This window comes from Electrophorus electricus, chromosome 6, assembly GCF_041902795.1.
Source record: "Electrophorus electricus isolate QZ-2024a chromosome 6, ASM4190279v1, whole genome shotgun sequence".
In the NCBI taxonomy this organism is placed as follows: Eukaryota; Metazoa; Chordata; class Actinopteri; order Gymnotiformes; family Gymnotidae; genus Electrophorus; species Electrophorus electricus.
This window is the reverse complement of record NC_137502.1, coordinates 20367407-20389397: the sequence shown is the minus strand read 5'-3', so window position 1 is coordinate 20389397 and position 21991 is coordinate 20367407.

The following is a 21991-nucleotide window of genomic DNA, read 5'->3' as shown; positions in this document are numbered from 1 at the left end:
TTACAAGTCTAAGCACAACGAAACAGTGTTTCCATGCAATGTAATCGGCTTATACACCGTTTCAAAGCAGTAGTTATTGTTTTAAACCAAAGTGAATAACTTACAATATGTTAAGAAAACACACATTTGAAGTGAAAAGAGTTTATACAGGGGAGAATATGTTGGTTATATGAACATTTAAAGTAGTGGCATCTCTGGTTTTACAAGTCTATGCACAACGAAACAGTGTTTCCATGCAATGTAATCGGCTTATACACCGTTTCAAAGCAGTAGTTATTGTTTTAAACCAAAGTGAATAACTTACAATATGTTAAGAAAACACACATTTGAAGTGAAAAGAGTTTATACAGGGGAGAACATGTTGGTTATATGAACATTTAAAGTAGTTGCAACTCTTGTTTTACAAGTCTAAGCACAATGAAACAACGTTTCCAAGTATTGTAATCGGCTTATACACCGTTTTAGAGCAATACTTATTGTTTTAAACCAAAGTGAATAACTTACAATATGTTAAGAAAACACACATTTGAAGTGAAAAGAATTTATACAGGGGAGAACATGTTTGTAATATGAACATTTAAAGTAGTTGCATCTCTGGTTTTACAAGTCTAAGCACAACGAAACAGTGTTTCCATGCAATCTAATCGGCTTATACACCGTTTCAAAGCAGTAGTTATTGTTTTAAACCAAAGTGAATAACTTATAATATGTTAAGAAAACACACATTTGAAGTGAAAAGAGTTTATACAGGGGAGAACATGTTGGTTATATGAACATTTAAAGTAGTTGCAACTCTTGTTTTACAAGTCTAAGCACAACGAAACAGTGTTTCCATGCAATGTAATCGGCTTATACACCGTTTCAAAGCAGTAGTTATTGTTTTTAACCAAAGTGAATAACTTACAATATGTTAAGAAAACACACATTTGAAGTGAAAAGAGTTTATACAGGGGAGAACATGTTTGTAATATGAACATTTAAAGTAGTTGCATCTCTGGTTTTACAAGTCTAAGCACAACGAAACAGTGATTCTATGCAATGTAATCGGCTTATAGACCGTTTCAGAGCAATACTTATTGTTTTTACCAAAGTGTATAACTTACAATATGTTAAGAAAACACATATTTGAAGTGAAAAGAGTTTATACAGGGGAGAAAATGTTGGTTATATGAACATTTAAAGTAATTGCATCTCTGGTTTTACAAGTCTAAGCACAACGAAACAGTGTTTCCATGCAATGTAATCGGCTTATACACCGTTTCAAAGCAGTAGTTATTGTTTTAAACCAAAGTGAATAACTTATAATATGTTAAGAAAACACACATTTGAAGTGAAAAGAGTTTATACAGGGGAGAACATGTTGGTTATATGAACATTTAAAGTAGTTGCAACTCTTGTTTTACAAGTCTAAGCACAATGAAACAGTGTTTCCATGCAATGTAATCGGCTTATACACCGTTTCAAAGCAGTAGTTATTGTTTTAAACCAAAGTGAATAACTTACAATATGTTAAGAAAACACACATTTGAAGTGAAAAGAGTTTATACAGGGGAGAACATGTTTGTAATATGAACATTTAAAGTAGTTGCATCTCTGGTTTTACAAGTCTAAGCACAACGAAACAGTGTTTCCATGCAATCTAATCGGCTTATACACCGTTTCAAAGCAGTAGTTATTGTTTTAAACCAAAGTGAATAACTTATAATATGTTAAGAAAACACACATTTGAAGTGAAAAGAGTTTATACAGGGGAGAACATGTTGGTTATATGAACATTTAAAGTAGTTGCATCTCTGGTTTTACAAGTCTAAGCACAATGAAACAGCGTTTCCAAGTATTGTAATCGGCTTATACACCGTTTAAGAGCAATACTTGTTGTTTTAAACCAAAGTGAATAACTTACAATATGTTAAGAAAACACACATTTGAAGTGAAAAGAGTTTATACAGGGGAGAACATGTTTGTAATATGAACATTTAAAGTAGTTGCATCTCTGGTTTTACAAGTCTAAGCACAACGAAACAGTGATTCTATGCAATGTAATCGGCTTATAGACCGTTTCAGAGCAATACTTATTGTTTTTACCAAAGTGTATAACTTACAATATGTTAAGAAAACACATATTTGAAGTGAAAAGAGTTTATACAGGGGAGAAAATGTTGGTTATATGAACATTTAAAGTAATTGCATCTCTGGTTTTACAAGTCTAAGCACAACGAAACAGTGTTTCCATGCAATGTAATCGGCTTATACACGGTTTCAAAGCAGTAGTTATTGTTTTAAACCAAAGTGAATAACTTATAATATGTTAAGAAAACACACATTTGAAGTGAAAAGAGTTTATACAGGGGAGAACATGTTGGTTATATGAACATTTAAAGTAGTTGCAACTCTTGTTTTACAAGTCTAAGCACAACGAAACAGTGTTTCCATGCAATGTAATCGGCTTATACACCGTTTCAAAGCAGTAGTTATTGTTTTAAACCAAAGTGAATAACTTACAATATGTTAAGAAAACACACATTTGAAGTGAAAAGAGTTTATACAGGGGAGAATATGTTGGTTATATGAACATTTAAAGTAGTGGCATCTCTGGTTTTACAAGTCTATGCACAACGAAACAGTGTTTCCATGCAATGTAATCGGCTTATACACCGTTTCAAAGCAGTAGTTATTGTTTTAAACCAAAGTGAATAACTTACAATATGTTAAGAAAACACACATTTGAAGTGAAAAGAGTTTATACAGGGGAGAACAAGCTGTTTGAAATATGACCATTTAAAGTAGTTGCAACTCTTGTTTTACAAGTCTAAGCATAACGAAAGAGCGTTTCCATGTATTGTAATCGGCTTATAGACCGTTTCAACGCAGTAGTTATTGTTTTAAACCAAAGTGAATAACTTACAATATGTTAAGAAAACACACATTTGAAGTGAAAAGAGTTTATACAGGGGAGAACATGTTGGTTATATGAACATTTAAAGTAGTTGCAACTCTTGTTTTACAAGTCTAAGCACAATGAAACAACGTTTCCAAGTATTGTAATCGGCTTATACACCGTTTCAGAGCAATACTTATTGTTTTAAACCAAAGTGAATAACTTACAATATGTTAAGAAAACACATTTGAAGTGAAAAGAGTTTATACAGGGGAGAACATGTTTGTAATATGAACATTTAAAGTAGTTGCATCTCTGGTTTTACAAGTCTAAGCACAACGAAACAGTGTTTCCATGCAATCTAATCGGCTTATACACCGTTTCAAAGCAGTAGTTATTGTTTTAAACCAAAGTGAATAACTTATAATATGTTAAGAAAACACACATTTGAAGTGAAAAGAGTTTATACAGGGGAGAACATGTTGGTTATATGAACATTTAAAGTAGTTGCAACTCTTGTTTTACAAGTCTAAGCACAACGAAACAGTGTTTCCATGCAATGTAATCGGCTTATACACCGTTTCAAAGCAGTAGTTATTGTTTTTAACCAAAGTGAATAACTTACAATATGTTAAGAAAACACACATTTGAAGTGAAAAGAGTTTATACAGGGGAGAACATGTTTGTAATATGAACATTTAAAGTAGTTGCATCTCTGGTTTTACAAGTCTAAGCACAACGAAACAGTGATTCTATGCAATGTAATCGGCTTATAGACCGTTTCAGAGCAATACTTATTGTTTTAAACCAAAGTGAATAACTTACAATATGTTAAGAAAACACACATTTGAAGTGAAAAGAGTTTATACAGGGGAGAACATGTTTGTAATATGAACATTTAAAGTAGTTGCATCTCTGGTTTTACAAGTCTAAGCACAACGAAACAGTGTTTCCATGCAATGTAATCGGCTTATACACCGTTTCAAAGCAGTAGTTATTGTTTTAAACCAAAGTGAATAACTTATAATATGTTAAGAAAACACACATTTGAAGTGAAAAGAGTTTATACAGGGGAGAACATGTTGGTTATATGAACATTTAAAGTAGTTGCAACTCTTGTTTTACAAGTCTAAGCACAACGAAACAGTGTTTCCATGCAATGTAATCGGCTTATACACCGTTTCAAAGCAGTAGTTATTGTTTTAAACCAAAGTGAATAACTTACAATATGTTAAGAAAACACACATTTGAAGTGAAAAGAGTTTATACAGGGGAGAATATGTTGGTTATATGAACATTTAAAGTAGTGGCATCTCTGGTTTTACAAGTCTAAGCACAACGAAACAGTGTTTCCATGCAATGTAATCGGCTTATACACCGTTTCAAAGCAGTAGTTATTGTTTTAAACCAAAGTGAATAACTTACAATATGTTAAGAAAACACACATTTGAAGTGAAAAGAGTTTATACAGGGGAGAACAAGCTGTTTGAAATATGACCATTTAAAGTAGTTGCAACTCTTGTTTTACAAGTCTAAGCATAACGAAAGAGCGTTTCCATGTATTGTAATCGGCTTATAGACCGTTTCAACGCAGTAGTTATTGTTTTAAACCAAAGTGAATAACTTACAATATGTTAAGAAAACACACATTTGAAGTGAAAAGAGTTTATACAGGGGAGAACATGTTGGTTATATGAACATTTAAAGTAGTTGCAACTCTTGTTTTACAAGTCTAAGCACAATGAAACAACGTTTCCAAGTATTGTAATCGGCTTATACACCGTTTCAGAGCAATACTTATTGTTTTAAACCAAAGTGAATAACTTACAATATGTTAAGAAAACACACATTTGAAGTGAAAAGAGTTTATACAGGGGAGAACATGTTTGTAATATGAACATTTAAAGTAGTTGCATCTCTGGTTTTACAAGTCTAAGCACAACGAAACAGTGTTTCCATGCAATCTAATCGGCTTATACACCGTTTCAAAGCAGTAGTTATTGTTTTAAACCAAAGTGAATAACTTATAATATGTTAAGAAAACACACATTTGAAGTGAAAAGAGTTTATACAGGGGAGAACATGTTTGTAATATGAACATTTAAAGTAGTTGCATCTCTGGTTTTACAAGTCTAAGCACAACGAAACAGTGATTCTATGCAATGTAATCGGCTTATAGACCGTTTCAGAGCAATACTTATTGTTTTTACCAAAGTGTATAACTTACAATATGTTAAGAAAACACATATTTGAAGTGAAAAGAGTTTATACAGGGGAGAAAATGTTGGTTATATGAACATTTAAAGTAGTTGCATCTCTGGTTTTACAAGTCTAAGCACAACGAAACAGTGTTTCCATGCAATGTAATCGGCTTATACACCGTTTCAAAGCAGTAGTTATTGTTTTAAACCAAAGTGAATAACTTATAATATGTTAAGAAAACACACATTTGAAGTGAAAAGAGTTTATACAGGGGAGAACATGTTGGTTATATGAACATTTAAAGTAGTTGCAACTCTTGTTTTACAAGTCTAAGCACAATGAAACAGTGTTTCCATGCAATGTAATCGGCTTATACACCGTTTCAAAGCAGTAGTTATTGTTTTAAACCAAAGTGAATAACTTACAATATGTTAAGAAAACACACATTTGAAGTGAAAAGAGTTTATACAGGGGAGAACATGTTGGTTATATGAACATTTAAAGTAGTTGCAACTCTTGTTTTACAAGTCTAAGCACAATGAAACAACGTTTCCAAGTATTGTAATCGGCTTATACACCGTTTCAGAGCAATACTTATTGTTTTAAACCAAAGTGAATAACTTACAATATGTTAAGAAAACACACATTTGAAGTGAAAAGAGTTTATACAGGGGAGAACATGTTTGTAATATGAACATTTAAAGTAGTTGCATCTCTGGTTTTACAAGTCTAAGCACAACGAAACAGTGTTTCCATGCAATCTAATCGGCTTATACACCGTTTCAAAGCAGTAGTTATTGTTTTAAACCAAAGTGAATAACTTATAATATGTTAAGAAAACACACATTTGAAGTGAAAAGAGTTTATACAGGGGAGAACATGTTGGTTATATGAACATTTAAAGTAGTTGCATCTCTGGTTTTACAAGTCTAAGCACAACGAAACAGTGATTCTATGCAATGTAATCGGCTTATAGACCGTTTCAGAGCAATACTTATTGTTTTTACCAAAGTGTATAACTTACAATATGTTAAGAAAACACATATTTGAAGTGAAAAGAGTTTATACAGGGGAGAAAATGTTGGTTATATGAACATTTAAAGTAATTGCATCTCTGGTTTTACAAGTCTAAGCACAACGAAACAGTGTTTCCATGCAATGTAATCGGCTTATACACCATTTCAAAGCAGTAGTTATTGTTTTAAACCAAAGTGAATAACTTATAATATGTTAAGAAAACACACATTTGAAGTGAAAAGAGTTTATACAGGGGAGAACATGTTGGTTATATGAACATTTAAAGTAGTGGCATCTCTGGTTTTACAAGTCTATGCACAACGAAACAGTGTTTCCATGCAATGTAATCGGCTTATACACCGTTTCAAAGCAGTAGTTATTGTTTTAAACCAAAGTGAATAACTTACAATAAGTTAAGAAAACACACATTTGAAGTGAAAAGAGTTTATACAGGGGAGAACAAGCTGTTTGAAATATGACCATTTAAAGTAGTTGCAACTCTTGTTTTACAAGTCTAAGCATAACGAAAGAGCGTTTCCATGTATTGTAATCGGCTTATACACCGTTTCAACGCAGTAGTTATTGTTTTAAACCAAAGTGAATAACTTACAATATGTTAAGAAAACACACATTTGAAGTGAAAAGAGTTTATACAGGGGAGAACATGTTGGTTATATGAACATTTAAAGTAGTTGCATCTCTGGTTTTACAAGTCTAAGCACAACGAAACAGTGATTCTATGCAATGTAATCGGCTTATAGACCGTTTCAGAGCAATACTTATTGTTTTTACCAAAGTGTATAACTTACAATATGTTAAGAAAACACATATTTGAAGTGAAAAGAGTTTATACAGGGGAGAACATGTTGGTTATATGAACATTTAAAGTAGTTGCATCTCTGGTTTTACAAGTCTAAGCACAACGAAACAGTGATTCTATGCAATGTAATCGGCTTATAGACCGTTTCAGAGCAATACTTATTGTTTTTACCAAAGTGTATAACTTACAATATGTTAAGAAAACACATATTTGAAGTGAAAAGAGTTTATACAGGGGAGAAAATGTTGGTTATATGAACATTTAAAGTAATTGCATCTCTGATTTTACAAGTCTAAGCACAACGAAACAGTGTTTCCATGCAATGTAATCGGCTTATACACCATTTCAAAGCAGTAGTTATTGTTTTAAACCAAAGTGAATAACTTATAATATGTTAAGAAAACACACATTTGAAGTGAAAAGAGTTTATACAGGGGAGAACATGTTGGTTATATGAACATTTAAAGTAGTGGCATCTCTGGTTTTACAAGTCTATGCACAACGAAACAGTGTTTCCATGCAATGTAATCGGCTTATACACCGTTTCAAAGCAGTAGTTATTGTTTTAAACCAAAGTGAATAACTTACAATATGTTAAGAAAACACACATTTGAAGTGAAAAGAGTTTATACAGGGGAGAACAAGCTGTTTGAAATATGACCATTTAAAGTAGTTGCAACTCTTGTTTTACAAGTCTAAGCATAACGAAAGAGCGTTTCCATGTATTGTAATCGGCTTATAGACCGTTTCAACGCAGTAGTTATTGTTTTAAACCAAAGTGAATAACTTACAATATGTTAAGAAAACACACATTTGAAGTGAAAAGAGTTTATACAGGGGAGAACATGTTGGTTATATGAACATTTAAAGTAGTTGCATCTCTGGTTTTACAAGTCTAAGCACAACGAAACAGTGATTCTATGCAATGTAATCGGCTTATAGACCGTTTCAGAGCAATACTTATTGTTTTTACCAAAGTGTATAACTTACAATATGTTAAGAAAACACATATTTGAAGTGAAAAGAGTTTATACAGGGGAGAAAATGTTGGTTATATGAACATTTAAAGTAATTGCATCTCTGGTTTTACAAGTCTAAGCACAACGAAACAGTGTTTCCATGCAATGTAATCGGCTTATACACCGTTTCAAAGCAGTAGTTATTGTTTTAAACCAAAGTGAATAACTTATAATATGTTAAGAAAACACACATTTGAAGTGAAAAGAGTTTATACAGGGGAGAACATGTTGGTTATATGAACATTTAAAGTAGTTGCAACTCTTGTTTTACAAGTCTAAGCACAACGAAACAGTGTTTCCATGCAATGTAATCGGCTTATACACCGTTTCAGAGCAATACTTATTGTTTTAAACCAAAGTGAATAACTTACAATATGTTAAGAAAACACACATTTGAAGTGAAAAGAGTTTATACAGGGGAGAATATGTTGGTTATATGAACATTTAAAGTAGTGGCATCTCTGGTTTTACAAGTCTAAGCACAACGAAACAGTGTTTCCATGCAATGTAATCGGCTTATACACCGTTTCAAAGCAGTAGTTATTGTTTTAAACCAAAGTGAATAACTTACAATATGTTAAGAAAACACACATTTGAAGTGAAAAGAGTTTATACAGGGGAGAACAAGCTGTTTGAAATATGACCATTTAAAGTAGTTGCAACTCTTGTTTTACAAGTCTAAGCATAACGAAAGAGCGTTTCCATGTATTGTAATCGGCTTATAGACCGTTTCAACGCAGTAGTTATTGTTTTAAACCAAAGTGAATAACTTACAATATGTTAAGAAAACACACATTTGAAGTGAAAAGAGTTTATACAGGGGAGAACATGTTGGTTATATGAACATTTAAAGTAGTTGCAACTCTTGTTTTACAAGTCTAAGCACAATGAAACAACGTTTCCAAGTATTGTAATCGGCTTATACACCGTTTCAGAGCAATACTTATTGTTTTAAACCAAAGTGAATAACTTACAATATGTTAAGAAAACACACATTTGAAGTGAAAAGAGTTTATACAGGGGAGAACATGTTTGTAATATGAACATTTAAAGTAGTTGCATCTCTGGTTTTACAAGTCTAAGCACAACGAAACAGTGTTTCCATGCAATCTAATCGGCTTATACACCGTTTCAAAGCAGTAGTTATTGTTTTAAACCAAAGTGAATAACTTATAATATGTTAAGAAAACACACATTTGAAGTGAAAAGAGTTTATACAGGGGAGAACATGTTTGTAATATGAACATTTAAAGTAGTTGCATCTCTGGTTTTACAAGTCTAAGCACAACGAAACAGTGATTCTATGCAATGTAATCGGCTTATAGACCGTTTCAGAGCAATACTTATTGTTTTTACCAAAGTGTATAACTTACAATATGTTAAGAAAACACATATTTGAAGTGAAAAGAGTTTATACAGGGGAGAAAATGTTGGTTATATGAACATTTAAAGTAATTGCATCTCTGGTTTTACAAGTCTAAGCACAACGAAACAGTGTTTCCATGCAATGTAATCGGCTTATACACCGTTTCAAAGCAGTAGTTATTGTTTTAAACCAAAGTGAATAACTTATAATATGTTAAGAAAACACACATTTGAAGTGAAAAGAGTTTATACAGGGGAGAACATGTTGGTTATATGAACATTTAAAGTAGTTGCAACTCTTGTTTTACAAGTCTAAGCACAACGAAACAGTGTTTCCATGCAATGTAATCGGCTTATACACCGTTTCAAAGCAGTAGTTATTGTTTTAAACCAAAGTGAATAACTTACAATATGTTAAGAAAACACACATTTGAAGTGAAAAGAGTTTATACAGGGGAGAATATGTTGGTTATATGAACATTTAAAGTAGTGGCATCTCTGGTTTTACAAGTCTATGCACAACGAAACAGTGTTTCCATGCAATGTAATCGGCTTATACACCGTTTCAAAGCAGTAGTTATTGTTTTAAACCAAAGTGAATAACTTACAATATGTTAAGAAAACACACATTTGAAGTGAAAAGAGTTTATACAGGGGAGAACAAGCTGTTTGAAATATGACCATTTAAAGTAGTTGCAACTCTTGTTTTACAAGTCTAAGCATAACGAAAGAGCGTTTCCATGTATTGTAATCGGCTTATAGACCGTTTCAACGCAGTAGTTATTGTTTTAAACCAAAGTGAATAACTTACAATATGTTAAGAAAACACACATTTGAAGTGAAAAGAGTTTATACAGGGGAGAACATGTTGGTTATATGAACATTTAAAGTAGTTGCAACTCTTGTTTTACAAGTCTAAGCACAATGAAACAACGTTTCCAAGTATTGTAATCGGCTTATACACCGTTTCAGAGCAATACTTATTGTTTTAAACCAAAGTGAATAACTTACAATATGTTAAGAAAACACACATTTGAAGTGAAAAGAATTTATACAGGGGAGAACATGTTTGTAATATGAACATTTAAAGTAGTTGCATCTCTGGTTTTACAAGTCTAAGCACAACGAAACAGTGTTTCCATGCAATCTAATCGGCTTATACACCGTTTCAAAGCAGTAGTTATTGTTTTAAACCAAAGTGAATAACTTATAATATGTTAAGAAAACACACATTTGAAGTGAAAAGAGTTTATACAGGGGAGAACATGTTGGTTATATGAACATTTAAAGTAGTTGCAACTCTTGTTTTACAAGTCTAAGCACAACGAAACAGTGTTTCCATGCAATGTAATCGGCTTATACACCGTTTCAAAGCAGTAGTTATTGTTTTTAACCAAAGTGAATAACTTACAATATGTTAAGAAAACACACATTTGAAGTGAAAAGAGTTTATACAGGGGAGAACATGTTTGTAATATGAACATTTAAAGTAGTTGCATCTCTGGTTTTACAAGTCTAAGCACAACGAAACAGTGATTCTATGCAATGTAATCGGCTTATAGACCGTTTCAGAGCAATACTTATTGTTTTTACCAAAGTGTATAACTTACAATATGTTAAGAAAACACATATTTGAAGTGAAAAGAGTTTATACAGGGGAGAAAATGTTGGTTATATGAACATTTAAAGTAATTGCATCTCTGGTTTTACAAGTCTAAGCACAACGAAACAGTGTTTCCATGCAATGTAATCGGCTTATACACCGTTTCAAAGCAGTAGTTATTGTTTTAAACCAAAGTGAATAACTTATAATATGTTAAGAAAACACACATTTGAAGTGAAAAGAGTTTATACAGGGGAGAACATGTTGGTTATATGAACATTTAAAGTAGTTGCAACTCTTGTTTTACAAGTCTAAGCACAATGAAACAACGTTTCCAAGTATTGTAATCGGCTTATAAACCGTTTCAGAGCAATACTTATTGTTTTAAACCAAAGTGAATAACTTACAATATGTTAAGAAAACACACATTTGAAGTGAAAAGAGTTTATACAGGGGAGAACATGTTTGTAATATGAACATTTAAAGTAGTTGCATCTCTGGTTTTACAAGTCTAAGCACAACGAAACAGTGTTTCCATGCAATCTAATCGTCTTATACACCGTTTCAAAGCAGTAGTTATTGTTTTAAACCAAAGTGAATAACTTATAATATGTTAAGAAAACACACATTTGAAGTGAAAAGAGTTTATACAGGGGAGAACATGTTTGTAATATGAACATTTAAAGTAGTTGCATCTCTGGTTTTACAAGTCTAAGCACAACGAAACAGTGATTCTATGCAATGTAATCGGCTTATAGACCGTTTCAGAGCAATACTTATTGTTTTTACCAAAGTGTATAACTTACAATATGTTAAGAAAACACATATTTGAAGTGAAAAGAGTTTATACAGGGGAGAAAATGTTGGTTATATGAACATTTAAAGTAATTGCATCTCTGGTTTTACAAGTCTAAGCACAACGAAACAGTGTTTCCATGCAATGTAATCGGCTTATACACCGTTTCAAAGCAGTAGTTATTGTTTTAAACCAAAGTGAATAACTTATAATATGTTAAGAAAACACACATTTGAAGTGAAAAGAGTTTATACAGGGGAGAACATGTTGGTTATATGAACATTTAAAGTAGTTGCAACTCTTGTTTTACAAGTCTAAGCACAACGAAACAGTGTTTCCATGCAATGTAATCGGCTTATACACCGTTTCAAAGCAGTAGTTATTGTTTTAAACCAAAGTGAATAACTTACAATATGTTAAGAAAACACACATTTGAAGTGAAAAGAGTTTATACAGGGGAGAATATGTTGGTTATATGAACATTTAAAGTAGTGGCATCTCTGGTTTTACAAGTCTATGCACAACGAAACAGTGTTTCCATGCAATGTAATCGGCTTATACACCGTTTCAAAGCAGTAGTTATTGTTTTAAACCAAAGTGAATAACTTACAATATGTTAAGAAAACACACATTTGAAGTGAAAAGAGTTTATACAGGGGAGAACAAGCTGTTTGAAATATGACCATTTAAAGTAGTTGCAACTCTTGTTTTACAAGTCTAAGCATAACGAAAGAGCGTTTCCATGTATTGTAATCGGCTTATAGACCGTTTCAACGCAGTAGTTATTGTTTTAAACCAAAGTGAATAACTTACAATATGTTAAGAAAACACACATTTGAAGTGAAAAGAGTTTATACAGGGGAGAACATGTTGGTTATATGAACATTTAAAGTAGTTGCAACTCTTGTTTTACAAGTCTAAGCACAATGAAACAACGTTTCCAAGTATTGTAATCGGCTTATACACCGTTTCAGAGCAATACTTATTGTTTTAAACCAAAGTGAATAACTTACAATATGTTAAGAAAACACACATTTGAAGTGAAAAGAATTTATACAGGGGAGAACATGTTTGTAATATGAACATTTAAAGTAGTTGCATCTCTGGTTTTACAAGTCTAAGCACAACGAAACAGTGTTTCCATGCAATCTAATCGGCTTATACACCGTTTCAAAGCAGTAGTTATTGTTTTAAACCAAAGTGAATAACTTATAATATGTTAAGAAAACACACATTTGAAGTGAAAAGAGTTTATACAGGGGAGAACATGTTGGTTATATGAACATTTAAAGTAGTTGCAACTCTTGTTTTACAAGTCTAAGCACAACGAAACAGTGTTTCCATGCAATGTAATCGGCTTATACACCGTTTCAAAGCAGTAGTTATTGTTTTTAACCAAAGTGAATAACTTACAATATGTTAAGAAAACACACATTTGAAGTGAAAAGAGTTTATACAGGGGAGAACATGTTTGTAATATGAACATTTAAAGTAGTTGCATCTCTGGTTTTACAAGTCTAAGCACAACGAAACAGTGATTCTATGCAATGTAATCGGCTTATAGACCGTTTCAGAGCAATACTTATTGTTTTTACCAAAGTGTATAACTTACAATATGTTAAGAAAACACATATTTGAAGTGAAAAGAGTTTATACAGGGGAGAAAATGTTGGTTATATGAACATTTAAAGTAATTGCATCTCTGGTTTTACAAGTCTAAGCACAACGAAACAGTGTTTCCATGCAATGTAATCGGCTTATACACCGTTTCAAAGCAGTAGTTATTGTTTTAAACCAAAGTGAATAACTTATAATATGTTAAGAAAACACACATTTGAAGTGAAAAGAGTTTATACAGGGGAGAACATGTTGGTTATATGAACATTTAAAGTAGTTGCAACTCTTGTTTTACAAGTCTAAGCACAATGAAACAGTGTTTCCATGCAATGTAATCGGCTTATACACCGTTTCAAAGCAGTAGTTATTGTTTTAAACCAAAGTGAATAACTTACAATATGTTAAGAAAACACACATTTGAAGTGAAAAGAGTTTATACAGGGGAGAACATGTTGGTTATATGAACATTTAAAGTAGTTGCAACTCTTGTTTTACAAGTCTAAGCACAATGAAACAACGTTTCCAAGTATTGTAATCGGCTTATACACCGTTTCAGAGCAATACTTATTGTTTTAAACCAAAGTGAATAACTTACAATATGTTAAGAAAACACACATTTGAAGTGAAAAGAGTTTATACAGGGGAGAACATGTTTGTAATATGAACATTTAAAGTAGTTGCATCTCTGGTTTTACAAGTCTAAGCACAACGAAACAGTGTTTCCATGCAATCTAATCGGCTTATACACCGTTTCAAAGCAGTAGTTATTGTTTTAAACCAAAGTGAATAACTTATAATATGTTAAGAAAACACACATTTGAAGTGAAAAGAGTTTATACAGGGGAGAACATGTTGGTTATATGAACATTTAAAGTAGTTGCATCTCTGGTTTTACAAGTCTAAGCACAATGAAACAGCGTTTCCAAGTATTGTAATCGGCTTATACACCGTTTAAGAGCAATACTTGTTGTTTTAAACCAAAGTGAATAACTTACAATATGTTAAGAAAACACACATTTGAAGTGAAAAGAGTTTATACAGGGGAGAACATGTTGGTTATATGACCATTTAAAGTAGTTGCAACTCTTGTTTTACAAGTCTAAGCATAACGAAAGAGCTTTTCCATGTATTGTAATCGGCTTATACACCGTTTCAAAGCAGTAGTTATTGTTTTAAACCAAAGTGAATAACTTATAATATGTTAAGAAAACACACATTTGAAGTGAAAAGAGTTTATACAGGGGAGAACATGTTTGTAATATGAACATTTAAAGTAGTTGCATCTCTGGTTTTACAAGTCTAAGCACAACGAAACAGTGATTCTATGCAATGTAATCGGCTTATAGACCGTTTCAGAGCAATACTTATTGTTTTTACCAAAGTGTATAACTTACAATATGTTAAGAAAACACATATTTGAAGTGAAAAGAGTTTATACAGGGGAGAAAATGTTGGTTATATGAACATTTAAAGTAATTGCATCTCTGGTTTTACAAGTCTAAGCACAACGAAACAGTGTTTCCATGCAATGTAATCGGCTTATACACCGTTTCAAAGCAGTAGTTATTGTTTTAAACCAAAGTGAATAACTTATAATATGTTAAGAAAACACACATTTGAAGTGAAAAGAGTTTATACAGGGGAGAACATGTTGGTTATATGAACATTTAAAGTAGTTGCAACTCTTGTTTTACAAGTCTAAGCACAACGAAACAGTGTTTCCATGCAATGTAATCGGCTTATACACCGTTTCAAAGCAGTAGTTATTGTTTTAAACCAAAGTGAATAACTTACAATATGTTAAGAAAACACACATTTGAAGTGAAAAGAGTTTATACAGGGGAGAATATGTTGGTTATATGAACATTTAAAGTAGTGGCATCTCTGGTTTTACAAGTCTATGCACAACGAAACAGTGTTTCCATGCAATGTAATCGGCTTATACACCGTTTCAAAGCAGTAGTTATTGTTTTAAACCAAAGTGAATAACTTACAATATGTTAAGAAAACACACATTTGAAGTGAAAAGAGTTTATACAGGGGAGAACAAGCTGTTTGAAATATGACCATTTAAAGTAGTTGCAACTCTTGTTTTACAAGTCTAAGCATAACGAAAGAGCGTTTCCATGTATTGTAATCGGCTTATAGACCGTTTCAACGCAGTAGTTATTGTTTTAAACCAAAGTGAATAACTTACAATATGTTAAGAAAACACACATTTGAAGTGAAAAGAGTTTATACAGGGGAGAACATGTTGGTTATATGAACATTTAAAGTAGTTGCAACTCTTGTTTTACAAGTCTAAGCACAATGAAACAACGTTTCCAAGTATTGTAATCGGCTTATACACCGTTTCAGAGCAATACTTATTGTTTTAAACCAAAGTGAATAACTTACAATATGTTAAGAAAACACATTTGAAGTGAAAAGAGTTTATACAGGGGAGAACATGTTTGTAATATGAACATTTAAAGTAGTTGCATCTCTGGTTTTACAAGTCTAAGCACAACGAAACAGTGTTTCCATGCAATCTAATCGGCTTATACACCGTTTCAAAGCAGTAGTTATTGTTTTAAACCAAAGTGAATAACTTATAATATGTTAAGAAAACACACATTTGAAGTGAAAAGAGTTTATACAGGGGAGAACATGTTGGTTATATGAACATTTAAAGTAGTTGCAACTCTTGTTTTACAAGTCTAAGCACAACGAAACAGTGTTTCCATGCAATGTAATCGGCTTATACACCGTTTCAAAGCAGTAGTTATTGTTTTTAACCAAAGTGAATAACTTACAATATGTTAAGAAAACACACATTTGAAGTGAAAAGAGTTTATACAGGGGAGAACATGTTTGTAATATGAACATTTAAAGTAGTTGCATCTCTGGTTTTACAAGTCTAAGCACAACGAAACAGTGATTCTATGCAATGTAATCGGCTTATAGACCGTTTCAGAGCAATACTTATTGTTTTTACCAAAGTGTATAACTTACAATATGTTAAGAAAACACATATTTGAAGTGAAAAGAGTTTATACAGGGGAGAAAATGTTGGTTATATGAACATTTAAAGTAATTGCATCTCTGGTTTTACAAGTCTAAGCACAACGAAACAGTGTTTCCATGCAATGTAATCGGCTTATACACCGTTTCAAAGCAGTAGTTATTGTTTTAAACCAAAGTGAATAACTTATAATATGTTAAGAAAACACACATTTGAAGTGAAAAGAGTTTATACAGGGGAGAACATGTTGGTTATATGAACATTTAAAGTAGTTGCAACTCTTGTTTTACAAGTCTAAGCACAATGAAACAGTGTTTCCATGCAATGTAATCGGCTTATACACCGTTTCAAAGCAGTAGTTATTGTTTTAAACCAAAGTGAATAACTTACAATATGTTAAGAAAACACACATTTGAAGTGAAAAGAGTTTATACAGGGGAGAACATGTTGGTTATATGAACATTTAAAGTAGTTGCAACTCTTGTTTTACAAGTCTAAGCACAATGAAACAACGTTTCCAAGTATTGTAATCGGCTTATACACCGTTTCAGAGCAATACTTATTGTTTTAAACCAAAGTGAATAACTTACAATATGTTAAGAAAACACACATTTGAAGTGAAAAGAGTTTATACAGGGGAGAACATGTTGGTTATATGACCATTTAAAGTAGTTGCAACTCTTGTTTTACAAGTCTAAGCATAACGAAAGAGCTGTTCCATGTATTGTAATCGGCTTATAGACCGTTTCAACGCAGTAGTTATTGTTTTAAACCAAAGTGAATAACTTACAATATGTTAAGAAAACACACATTTGAAGTGAAAAGAGTTTATACAGGGGAGAACATGTTGGTTATTTGAACATTTAAAGTAGTTGCATCTCTGGTTTTACAAGTCTAAGCACAACGAAACAGTGATTCTATGCAATGTAATCGGCTTATAGACCGTTTCAGAGCAATACTTATTGTTTTTACCAAAGTGTATAACTTACAATATGTTAAGAAAACACATATTTGAAGTGAAAATAGTTTATACAGGGGAGAAAATATTGGTTACATGAACATTTAAAGTAATTGCATCTCTGGTTTTACAAGTCTAAGCACAACAAAACAGTGTTTCCATGCAATGTAATCGGCTTATACACCGTTTCAAAGCAGTAGTTATTGTTTTAAACCAAAGTGAATAACTTATAATATGTTAAGAAAACACACATTTGAAGTGAAAAGAGTTTATACAGGGGAGAACATGTTGGTTATATGAACATTTAAAGTAGTTGCAACTCTTGTTTTACAAGTCTAAGCACAATGAAACAGTGTTTCCATGCAATGTAATCGGCTTATACACCGTTTCAAAGCAGTAGTTATTGTTTTAAACCAAAGTGAATAACTTACAATATGTTAAGAAAACACACATTTGAAGTGAAAAGAGTTTATACAGGGGAGAACATGTTGGTTATATGAACATTTAAAGTAGTTGCAACTCTTGTTTTACAAGTCTAAGCACAAAGAAACAGCGTTTCCAAGTATTGTAATCGGCTTATACACCGTTTCAGAGCAATACTTGTTATTTTAAACCAAAGTGAATAACTTACAATATGTTAAGAAAACACACATTTGAAGTGAAAAGAGTTTATACAGGGGAGAACATGTTTGTAATATGAACATTTAAAGTAGTTGCATCTCTGGTTTTACAAGTCTAAGCACAACGAAACAGTGATTCTATGCAATGTAATCGGCTTATAGACCGTTTCAGAGCAATACTTATTGTTTTTACCAAAGTGTATAACTTACAATATGTTAAGAAAACACATATTTGAAGTGAAAAGAGTTTATACAGGGGAGAAAATGTTGGTTATATGAACATTTAAAGTAGTTGCAACTCTTGTTTTACAAGTCTAAGCATAACGAAACAGTGTTTCCATGTATTGTAATCGGCTTATACACCGTTTCAAAGCAGTAGTTATTGTTTTAAATCAAAGTGAATAACTTACAATATGTTAAGAAAACACACATTTGAAGTGAAAAGAGTTTATACAGGGGAGAACAAGTTGTTTGAAATATGACCATTTAAAGTAGTTGCAACTCTTGTTTTACAAGTCTAAGCATAACGAAAGATCGTTTCCATGTATTGTAATCGGCTTATAGACCGTTTCAACGCAGTAGTTATTGTTTTAAACCAAAGTGAATAACTTACAATATGTTAAGAAAACACATATTTGAAGTGAAAAGTGTTTATACAGGGGAGAACAAGTTGTTTGAAATATGACCATTTTAAAGTAGTTGCAACTCTTGTTTTACAAGTCTAAGCATAACGAAACAGCATTTCTATGTATTGTAATCGGCTTATACACCGTTTCAAAGCAGTAGTTATTGTTTTAAACCAAAGTGAATAACTTACAATATGTTAAGAAAACACACATTTGAAGTGAAAAGAGTTTATACAGGGGAGAACATGTTGGTTATATGAACATTTAAAGTAGTTGCAACTCTTGTTTTACAAGTCTAAGCACAATGAAACAGCGTTTCCAAGTATTGTAATCGGCTTATACACCGTTTAAGAGCAATACTTGTTGTTTTAAACCAAAGTGAATAACTTACAATATGTTAAGAAAACACACATTTGAAGTGAAAAGAGTTTATACAGGGTAGAACATGTTGGTTATATGACCATTTAAAGTAGTTGCAACTCTTGTTTTACAAGTCTAAGCATAACGAAAGAGCTTTTCCATGTATTGTAATCGGCTTATAGACCGTTTCAATGCAGTAGTTATTGTTTTAAACCAAAGTGAATAACTTACAATATGTTAAGAAAACACACATTTGAAGTGAAAAGAGTTTATACAGGGGAGAACATGTTGGTTATTTGAACATTTAAAGTAGTTGCATCTCTGGTTTTACAAGTCTAAGCACAACGAAACAGTGAATCCATGCAATGTAATCGGCTTATAGACCGTTTCAGAGCAATACTTATTGTTTTTACCAAAGTGTATAACTTACAATATGTTAAGAAAACACATATTTGAAGTGAAAAGAGTTTATACAGGGGAGAAAATGTTGGTTATATGAACATTTAAAGTAGTTGCATCTCTGGTTTTATAAGTCTAAGCACAACGAAACAGTGTTTCCATGCAATGTAATCGGCTTATACACCGTTTCAAAGCAGTAGTTATTGTTTTAAACCAAAGTGAATAACTTATAATATGTTAAGAAAACACACATTTGAAGTGAAAAGAGTTTATACAGGGGAGAACATGTTGGTTATATGAACATTTAAAGTAGTTGCAACTCTTGTTTTACAAGTCTAAGCACAACGAAACAGTGTTTCCATGCAATGTAATCGGCTTATACACCGTTTCAAAGCAGTAGTTATTGTTTTAAACCAAAGTGAATAACTTACAATATGTTAAGAAAACACACATTTGAAGTGAAAAGAGTTTATACAGGGGAGAATATGTTGGTTATATGAACATTTAAAGTAGTGGCATCTCTGGTTTTACAAGTCTAAGCACAACGAAACAGTGTTTCCATGCAATGTAATCGGCTTATACACCGTTTCAAAGCAGTAGTTATTGTTTTAAACCAAAGTGAATAACTTACAATATGTTAAGAAAACACACATTTGAAGTGAAAAGAGTTTATACAGGGGAGAACAAGCTGTTTGAAATATGACCATTTAAAGTAGTTGCAACTCTTGTTTTACAAGTCTAAGCATAACGAAAGAGCGTTTCCATGTATTGTAATCGGCTTATAGACCGTTTCAACGCAGTAGTTATTGTTTTAAACCAAAGTGAATAACTTACAATATGTTAAGAAAACACACATTTGAAGTGAAAAGAGTTTATACAGGGGAGAATATGTTGGTTATATGAACATTTAAAGTAGTTGCAACTCTTGTTTTACAAGTCTAAGCACAATGAAACAACGTTTCCAAGTATTGTAATCGGCTTATACACCGTTTCAGAGCAATACTTATTGTTTTAAACCAAAGTGAATAACTTACAATATGTTAAGAAAACACACATTTGAAGTGAAAAGAGTTTATACAGGGGAGAACATGTTGGTTATATGAACATTTAAAGTAGTTGCAACTCTTGTTTTACAAGTCTAAGCACAATAAAACAGCGTTTGCAAGTATTGTAATCGGCTTATACACCGTTTCAGAGCAATACTTGTTGTTTTAAACCAAAGTGAATAACTTACAATATGTTAAGAAAACACACATTTGAAGTGAAAAGAGTTTATACAGGGGAGAACATGTTTGTAATATGAACATTTAAAGTAGTTGCATCTCTGGTTTTACAAGTCTAAGCACAACGAAACAGTGATTCTATGCAATGTAATCGGCTTATAGACCGTTTCAGAGCAATACTTATTGTTTTTACCAAAGTGTATAACTTACAATATGTTAAGAAAACACATATTTGAAGTGAAAAGAGTTTATACAGGGGAGAAAATGTTGGTTATATGAACATTTAAAGTAGTGGCATCTCTGGTTTTACAAGTCTAAGCACAACGAAACAGTGTTTCCATGTATTGTAATCGGCTTATACACCGTTTCAAAGCAGTAGTTATTGTTTTAAACCAAAGTGAATAACTTACAATATGTTAAGAAAACACACATTTGAAGTGAAAAGAGTTTATACAGGGGAGAACAAGTTGTTTGAAATATGACCATTTAAAGTAGTTGCAACTCTTGTTTTACAAGTCTAAGCATAACGAAAGATCGTTTCCATGTATTGTAATCGGCTTATAGACCGTTTCAACGCAGTAGTTATTGTTTTAAACCAAAGTGAATAACTTACAATATGTTAAGAAAACACATATTTGAAGTGAAAAGTGTTTATACAGGGGAGAACAAGTTGTTTGAAATATGACCATTTTAAAGTAGTTGCAACTCGTTTTACAAGTCTAAGCATAACGAAAGATCGTTTCCATGTATTGTAATCGGCTTATAGACCGTTTCAACGCAGTAGTTATTGTTTTAAACCAAAGTGAATAACTTACAATATGTTAAGAAAACACATATTTGAAGTGAAAAGAGTTTATACAGGGGAGAACATGTTGGTTATATGAACATTTAAAGTAGTTGCAACTCTTGTTTTACAAGTCTAAGCACAATGAAACAGCGTTTCCAAGTATTGTAATCGGCTTATACACCGTTTAAGAGCAATACTTGTTGTTTTAAACCAAAGTGAATAACTTACAATATGTTAAGAAAACACACATTTGAAGTGAAAAGAGTTTATACAGGGGAGAACATGTTGGTTATATGACCATTTAAAGTAGTTGCAACTCTTGTTTTACAAGTCTAAGCATAACGAAAGAGCTTTTCCATGTATTGTAATCGGCTTATACACCGTTTCAAAGCAGTAGTTATTGTTTTAAACCAAAGTGAATAACTTATAATATGTTAAGAAAACACACATTTGAAGTGAAAAGAGTTTATACAGGGGAGAACATGTTTGTAATATGAACATTTAAAGTAGTTGCATCTCTGGTTTTACAAGTCTAAGCACAACGAAACAGTGATTCTATGCAATGTAATCGGCTTATAGACCGTTTCAGAGCAATACTTATTGTTTTTACCAAAGTGTATAACTTACAATATGTTAAGAAAACACATATTTGAAGTGAAAAGAGTTTATACAGGGGAGAAAATGTTCGTTATATGAA